Source organism: Drosophila obscura, unplaced genomic scaffold, assembly GCF_018151105.1.
Source record: "Drosophila obscura isolate BZ-5 IFL unplaced genomic scaffold, ASM1815110v1 contig_150, whole genome shotgun sequence".
Taxonomy (NCBI): domain Eukaryota; kingdom Metazoa; phylum Arthropoda; class Insecta; order Diptera; family Drosophilidae; genus Drosophila; species Drosophila obscura.
In genome coordinates this window covers 12,746,030-12,753,287 of record NW_024542736.1, presented here as the reverse complement: position 1 = coordinate 12,753,287, position 7,258 = coordinate 12,746,030, and the positions used below count along the sequence as shown (strand labels likewise).

The window sequence follows — 7,258 nt, the reverse complement described above, 5'->3', positions numbered from 1 at the left end:
CAAAACAACATTGAAGAACTGAAAATTGTGCAAGTTGTTCTGCAAGTTATATGAGACATTTTGCAATCTAGGCGGGGGGGTATTGGGGGATGTCTAACCAGTCATCGTGTCATACCCATCGTCAGCGTCATCGGTTGGAGCTGTCTTGGCCTTGTACTTCCTGAACGTTGGGTTGACCAATCTCGCTGTCGCATTCTGCGGCTCATCACCCGCTAATTTATGCCGCATTGCCGCATATCGATTTGAGGTTGTTTTCCAAGCAAACGAAACTGGTCGGATGTGTCCATATACTCGTAGCTACTACCTGCTTTAAGCAGGGTTTGCTCAACACCAAATTTATGCATTTAGTCAACACATTTATCATGCAAAAAAGATACAACTCGAAATTAGCATTTGGCGTAGTGCGTGCCAATATTTTAGGTATGACAACAAAAGCTAATCCACAACACAACACAACCTAGTCCATCCCCATCCCATCCCCATCCATTGATTAGTTGACAAATAAACTAAGCGAACTTTTTGTTTTTGGCTTTCTCTTTGCAGTCGTCGCTGCCAGGTTTTTGGAGTCGGACATTTTTGCATGAAAATTGCAACCAAAAAGGTATGTAGCCGATTTCTTAATTAACTCAATGAAAACTTTCGCAGCGGACAAAGGGGGGTGCCAGATATGCCAATACATATCTGAACAAATATGCCAATTAAGTTAATAAATATTTGCCATCTGCCGATGTCAGTCGCCAGCGAACGCTTTTGACACCCAAACAGCAATAAAGATTTCCAAAAATGCTTTTATGTATATTTTACAAATGGCAGAAGAGAAGAGCGCCAGAGCGCTCCGGCCCGAACAGGCTCTGGCAACGCGGATCGGATCGAATCGGATGGGATCGGCGCGGCGCTCAGAAATCATTTATGTTAATCAACACATGTTTTTCGAAGTCATTGGCCAGGCCGGAGATCTGGGAATTTTTTTCCGTTGACTGCCTATCTATCTAAATATACCCTTGCAGAGGAGGGTATAATGAAGTTTGAAGAGATGCCGGCGCACGTAGAAAAATATGTAGATCCTATGGGATAGCTTCTTTTACTCGGCAGAGACGGCTCTCAGCAAATATGCACCTAAGAATGGGGCTTAGCTCTCCTTAAAATGTTGGATCTGCAAGGGTATATCTCGTTTCGACCATGAATCTCTTTTCTATATATTAAAATGCCCAAATATCCAAAACAAAATAAACATATACAGAAAACGTGTTTACCCCTCAATGTGTCGCGTTCCGTTCCTCCCTCTCTCTCACCCAACACCCTCACTGTGTCGCACAGAAACAAAATTCAAATTCAAATTCAAATTGTGCCCCGCTGAAATTTGCGCTAATGTTGCCATTTGTGTTGTTGCTGTTGGGGCTGCTGCTGGGGCTGCTGCTGGGGCTGCTGCTGCTGGGGCTGCTGATGCCGCTGGGCCCATCTGAAGCTTCTCGTGTGTGCTAAGGCTGTTGTTGAAGGTGTACAGTGTGTACACACACACCATCGAGTTATTTTTGGTATGCCCCAACGCTACTCCACCACTGTACGTACACATGTGCATATATGGCCGCCCCATGCCGAACAAGATTGCTGCTCCGCACTGGAACCCCAACCACGCTGCTGCGGGTTTTCTTTTCTAATTCTTATGCAAATATGCAGTGCCTCCGACGGGACGCGGCATGTCATGTAGCTTCTGTTGCTCTCCAACTGTTTGCATTTCAATCGCACAAGCGCACACCATTTATTTTTCGATGTTCGAATCGGAATTGCACACGGTTCGGTTCGGTTTGGATTCAAATCGATTCTCGTGAGGCTTTTATGACTCAAAATGTCAGGCATTTCGGAATCGAATTCGCATTCATTTCTAAACGAGAAAACAACTTTTCGGCAACCAAAAAACCAACCGGCCACGGGGTTAACAAAACTGATAACTAACACTTTTTAAACAACCATAAATGACAGAGTCAGAGACAGAGACAAACACAGAGGACAAAAAGCGATAAAGATGGTGACGAGAATTTCTTGAGTAGAACGGAAATCAGAGCAGGGCGAGAGAGCGAGAAACAGAACCCACAAAAGGTGTTCACAAATATATAACGAATACATTGCGAAAATGACTCACAAAGCAAGTCATTCTGGTTGTTTGCCCCCTATTCGTACTGGAAACCGCATTGGAAACCCGAAGTTGAATCAAATTGGTTTGTCATGAGACTTCAAAGAATCGAGCCACAGAGATGAGCACACTCAGACACAACGTTGATCGGTCCCTTTCCCTAGGTTTAATGGCCTTAATGTTCCTAAATTGCAGCTCAAAGTGGGTACTGAAGTGTCGTTTTTCCCCCAGCCAACCATAAAGCCAATCCAAACATGTCTCTCTCGCTCTCCGCTCTCTGTCTCCGCTCCCTTTGCTTGATTTGCTTTAATCTTGTGATTTGTTTGGGCTATGCCGCCGCCCAACCAATCCACATCCCAGCATGGCTTCCTTCTGCGTTAATTGTGTGCCTGCACACCACACAGCACACTGAAGAGCTGCTTATGAAGCCAACATGCAGAACGAATCCAATGGACGTATGGACATTATTTTATAGTCTCCCTTTATCCCGTGCCGGGCACTACATAAACTCACACTTAAAATCAATAAACGTAAGTTGGCCAACGCCCGGCTCAGCTCGGCTCGGCCCGCCCAGTGCACAGTTCCAGTGCCAAATTGCATTCGACATGTGTAGCCCATAAAACTATAAAATAGCACAAACTTATGCCCCCACAATAACCATAAAGAACGGACTAGCCCAGCCCTAAAAATGATCTGCCAAAAAACCACAAACACCACAAGGAAAGCAAAGATAATGCCGAAGCTGCGATCCTACCTAGGGCAGGACAGGGTATGGGTATGGTTATGGGTATCTGTATCTCCTTCTTATAGAGTTGTTGGTACATGCGTAAACAAGTATTTTTATGGTCTCCGACGACCCCCAAAGGCATAAAAGGATGCCCATGCCCGTTGGCTTTGGACCAGGTCGGGGGATACGGCCATAAAGCCACTTAATTGCCATTTTATTACTGAAGCTATTAGGCCACAGCCACAGTCGAGTGCCGGAGTCTGCCCGTCCGTCCGTCCGATTGTCTGTCTTTCATTAGAAGGAGCGCTGCTGCAGTTCCTGCTTGCAGTTCATTTTCGCATCCGTCTGCATTGGAGCATATTGCACCACATTTCCACTGGGGCAGGAGTCTGCAGTGTGTTCAGTTTGCAGATCTCACTCTGTTCTCTGTTCCTTTCTGTGGCTGCCACATGCAAAGTGGACTCGGCGCTGCTTAGTGCTCCCTTCAGCGACTGCTTTGCAGTTCCATCCGGCTATATCTTTAATGAAATCTGCATGTTCTGCGCTTTAACAAGCATTTTGCTTGTCTACTCATGTCTCCTCCTCTCCTTCCCCATCCCCTGCGCTGCTCTGCTCTGCTCTGCTCAGCTCTCAGACTCTTTCTATTTCTCTGGCCCTATCTATCTATCTGCATCTCTTCTGGCCGTGTGCCATTGCAATCCTTTTGTTGGGTCTCGTTGGGGGTTCCTCGATCCGATCGCAGAGCTGCAGCGGCAACATAGTTGCCTGTGTTGCCGGGTAAATCTTGTTAGCGTAAATATTAACTTGTAAATATGATGATGCCCCCATGGAAATTGTATGAATTGCTGATAAATATCATTACGTAGCAGTCCCGCTCTCTCTCTCTCTCTCTCTCTCTTCCGTCTCTATCCCTATTGTATCTGTATCTGCGAGTATCTGTATCTGTGTGTTTGTATTGCATTTCGCCTTGCAATTCTATTACGATTTTTATCTAAAGTGCTTGTACAGCCCAAGTATTTGTTGTGAGTGGACTCGTACTCCTACTCCTACTCCTACTCGTACTCGTAATTGTTTAGCAAATCAGTTGAGAGAGCTGAAAGGTTTCTTTGGTTTTGCTCTCTCTCTCTCTGGCATTGCAATGATTGTTGTTATTGTTCGTTGCCTGATTACACAGTAGTAACTGACAATTTGCCATCGATTTTCGTTGTTTTTGTGTTGCATTATTTGGAGCCCGTACCCCCCGACTATCAGTAACAGTTGCTGACGTCGTCTTTGCATCGCTTTGCTACTCCTTAATCATCATAATTCCAAGCAGACACAGCACGCTTTGGGCTCGTAAATAAACATCCAGAAGAACCCACAGAAACCCACAAACAAACTTTCATGAATAGAACTGAGAACAGAGTCAACCAACTCTACTCTGATGTAAGAAAGAGTAAGAGAGAGAGAGAGAGAGAGATCGTTGCATGCCACCACAAAGACGTGACAAATACCCTAAACGAGCTACTTTAAAGCGTGGGAGCTGCGCTGCATTCATTCTTATTCATTCCCTGGGAATGCAATACCCAGCTGGCGCCGTGTCTCGCTCTCACTCTCTGTCTAGCCCTGGATAAAGTCACTTGGCTGCTCATATTTCCACGAAACGTGCACATCAACTTCCTACTACTCGTACTCCCCCACAAAAAAACATGTGGATAGTATGGGTTACATCTAACCCCAGCCCCACCCATACAACCCATCCAACCCAGGGATGGTCTGGCTAATCAAAGCCTCTCCCCGGGGGGTCGGCTCTGCGGTTGCTTCTTCACCTCCTCCTCCTTCTCCTCCTCCATTTTCCGGTAGTAATTCCAAGCACTCAACGCAGCCAGCGGGCCAGCAGAGCGACACAGTTGGACATATTCCGCTGTCTGGCGTGGTGTCTGCTCCAGTTTTTCCCCTCCAAAAAAAATAAAACCAAAAAAATTTACTAAATTGGAAACTCCAGTCTCTGGCTGGACGCACGCTGCGTATGCGTATTATGTTCACAAGAGTTCAATAAACGATTAGAGGCGGTCCGACTCCGAGTGAACGGTTCTAAGCGATTGTCGTCTGCCCCGCTCTAGCAGTGGATAGTCGGAGGCTAGGTCCCGGTCCCAGTCCCACTCCCAGTGCCGGGTTGCGTGTGCGTTCGCGTTTGCGTCTGCCAAAGTTATCGCGGCTTTTTACACTAAGACGAAGGCTAATATGTCATTTGGTCATTGATACGAGCGACGACGTTCGATCGGCTATGGCGAAGAGCCAAAGAGAGAGAGAGAGAGAGAGGGAGAGCGGAAGAAAGAGAGGGACACTCACTGCCTGGCCACGGCACAGTGTGCGGGGCAACCAAAGCAAAACGCTTACTGTCAGTGTGAGGCGCGTATAATTAATTGCTCCTATCAATATCGCTGTTGTTGTTGCTGTTGTTGTTGTTGCTGTTGCTGCGTTGTTGCACGCATGTGTATGACCAAGAGTCCCCCTGGCTGTGTATTGGATCTGCCTCTGATGCTCCATGTGGCCCCCATGGCCGTTGGCGGCACCCAGCAGCAGCAGCCGCAGCAGCTCATTGAGATAAGCCTGTCCGTTTATGCGATTTTTTGTTTGGATTTAGCATAAATCATGTGCCCACCCCCCCTGCATCCCACCACGCCAAATGTTATGTCAGCATCTTTTATAAGGCTGACACCAGCCAGCGAGGAAAGTTGTGTTCTATGACGCCAAGAAGCCAAGCATTTGACGCTTCTTTGCTGCATTGAGGGCACAAATAGGAACCTAAATGTAGACCGGATATATTCATGGATATGTTGAATACATATTCATCTGCTAGATGTAGATTTTTTCTCAGTGTAGGACTTACTCAGAGGGCAGCCAGTGCAGGCAGCACTTATGGGGGAAAGCCCACCACCATATTGAGTGCAATTTATTTATGCAGATCTGGTCTAGCTGAAAAACTGAGTCACCCGAGCGGATGTATCCATAAGGCAGCAGAAGGGGCAGTAGCGGACAGGGGTAGGGAGTCCATAAACAGCCAGCCAGCGACGCTGTTTGTGTGGGTGACTGGGTGAAACACCTTTAAGGCGAATGCCACCAAATGCCAGTTTGGAAGAGCAGAGCTTCAGAGCAGGGGCTTCTCAGAGTGATGGGATGACAACGCATCGTGGATTCGATTGTGGATTGGTCGTGAGTCATGAGTCATGGCTGTTGGTAATAAAATACGCGAATTGCAAGCAACTGTGCGGCGGAGGCAGCGGCAGCGGCAGCGAAAGTGTCTGGGGCCATTTAGAATGAAGTCGGCGGCCCCACAATAGACTTTATGGCTGTGGCAATGGCTTCAAGGAATCGGCCAGCAGCAGCAGCAGCAGCAGCAGGACTGCACTTTTTACTCCCATGAAGCTAAACAGACCGCGAACCAGACGGAGGACACAGCGGCCTAGGGGGCACAGGGAGAGGCAAGTGCAATATTTAAACTTAACACAAAGCCCGCAGCTAATTTATGCCTCACTTTTGCCCGTTCCCACTGTTGTTGCTGTTGTTGCAGTGGTTGCGACGGGGCTACTGTCTGTTGCATGCAAATGCAAAATGATTGATGTTGCCACGTTTTCCTTTTGGGTTTTTTTTTGTTTCGCTGTTGCTGCTCTTTGGGAAAACAACAACGAAATATTCTCTTTGTGCAAAATGTTGGCATTTTGAAGTGCGAGTAATTGCAGCTGCAATAGTTTTTCATGTTGCTGCTGCTGACGCTGCTGCTGCCGCTGCTGCTGCTGTTTTCTGGTCAAGTTGCTCGGCATTTTGGCAATGCAATGCCGGGGCTAAGCAGCCTGGCAACTCCTTTCACAAGACACAGCCAAGAAAAATGGGTCTGGTCTGGTCTGGCCTGCCAGGCCCGGTGATGGGCACTTGAGTCTTTGAAAATTATAGACTGCTCGCCTGCCTCGGCCCGGCCGTCTACATTTCACAGATGTCCAGAGAGCTTAAGAAACAACAACCTTAAATGCCAGGCCAGTGGCCGCAAAAATAACAGATTGAAATGGCTGAAATGTGTTTGCTTTCGAGTAGAAGAGTTTGGCCAAAATGTCAAATAAATTTGGTAAGCCGGCCGTACGGGGTTTCCCCTTTTAAATTTATTATAAGTTATAAAAGTTTTATATCAATTTTTATAACATTTTTAAAGCCAATTTTATGTGTAAATGCTTGCAATTTTGTTATGCTTTACAAATTCTATTAAAAAATAAGATTTTAAAGCTGAAAGGGTATGTGATTTTCGTCATGCTGCTGTTTGATTTGATTCATTTTGGTTTCAGTAAGTGATTGGTGTACCCTTGATAGTCACAATGTCTGGCTTTCATGTACATTAATCTGTAGACTCGAGACCTATGCAAAACATG

The 7,258-nt window shown here is 46.5% G+C and overlaps 1 protein-coding gene across 1 annotated transcript in view; it reads left to right on the top strand.

Moving 5' to 3' along the window:
* The first annotated feature begins 537 nt into the window (after nt 1-537).
* The window catches only part of LOC111066524, a 63,451-nt gene continuing 56,730 nt past the window's right edge, over nt 538-7,258 (top strand). Inside the window, 1 exon segment of the mRNA XM_041596435.1 lies at nt 538-601. The gene's annotated coding sequence lies outside the window, so the exon portion shown is untranslated.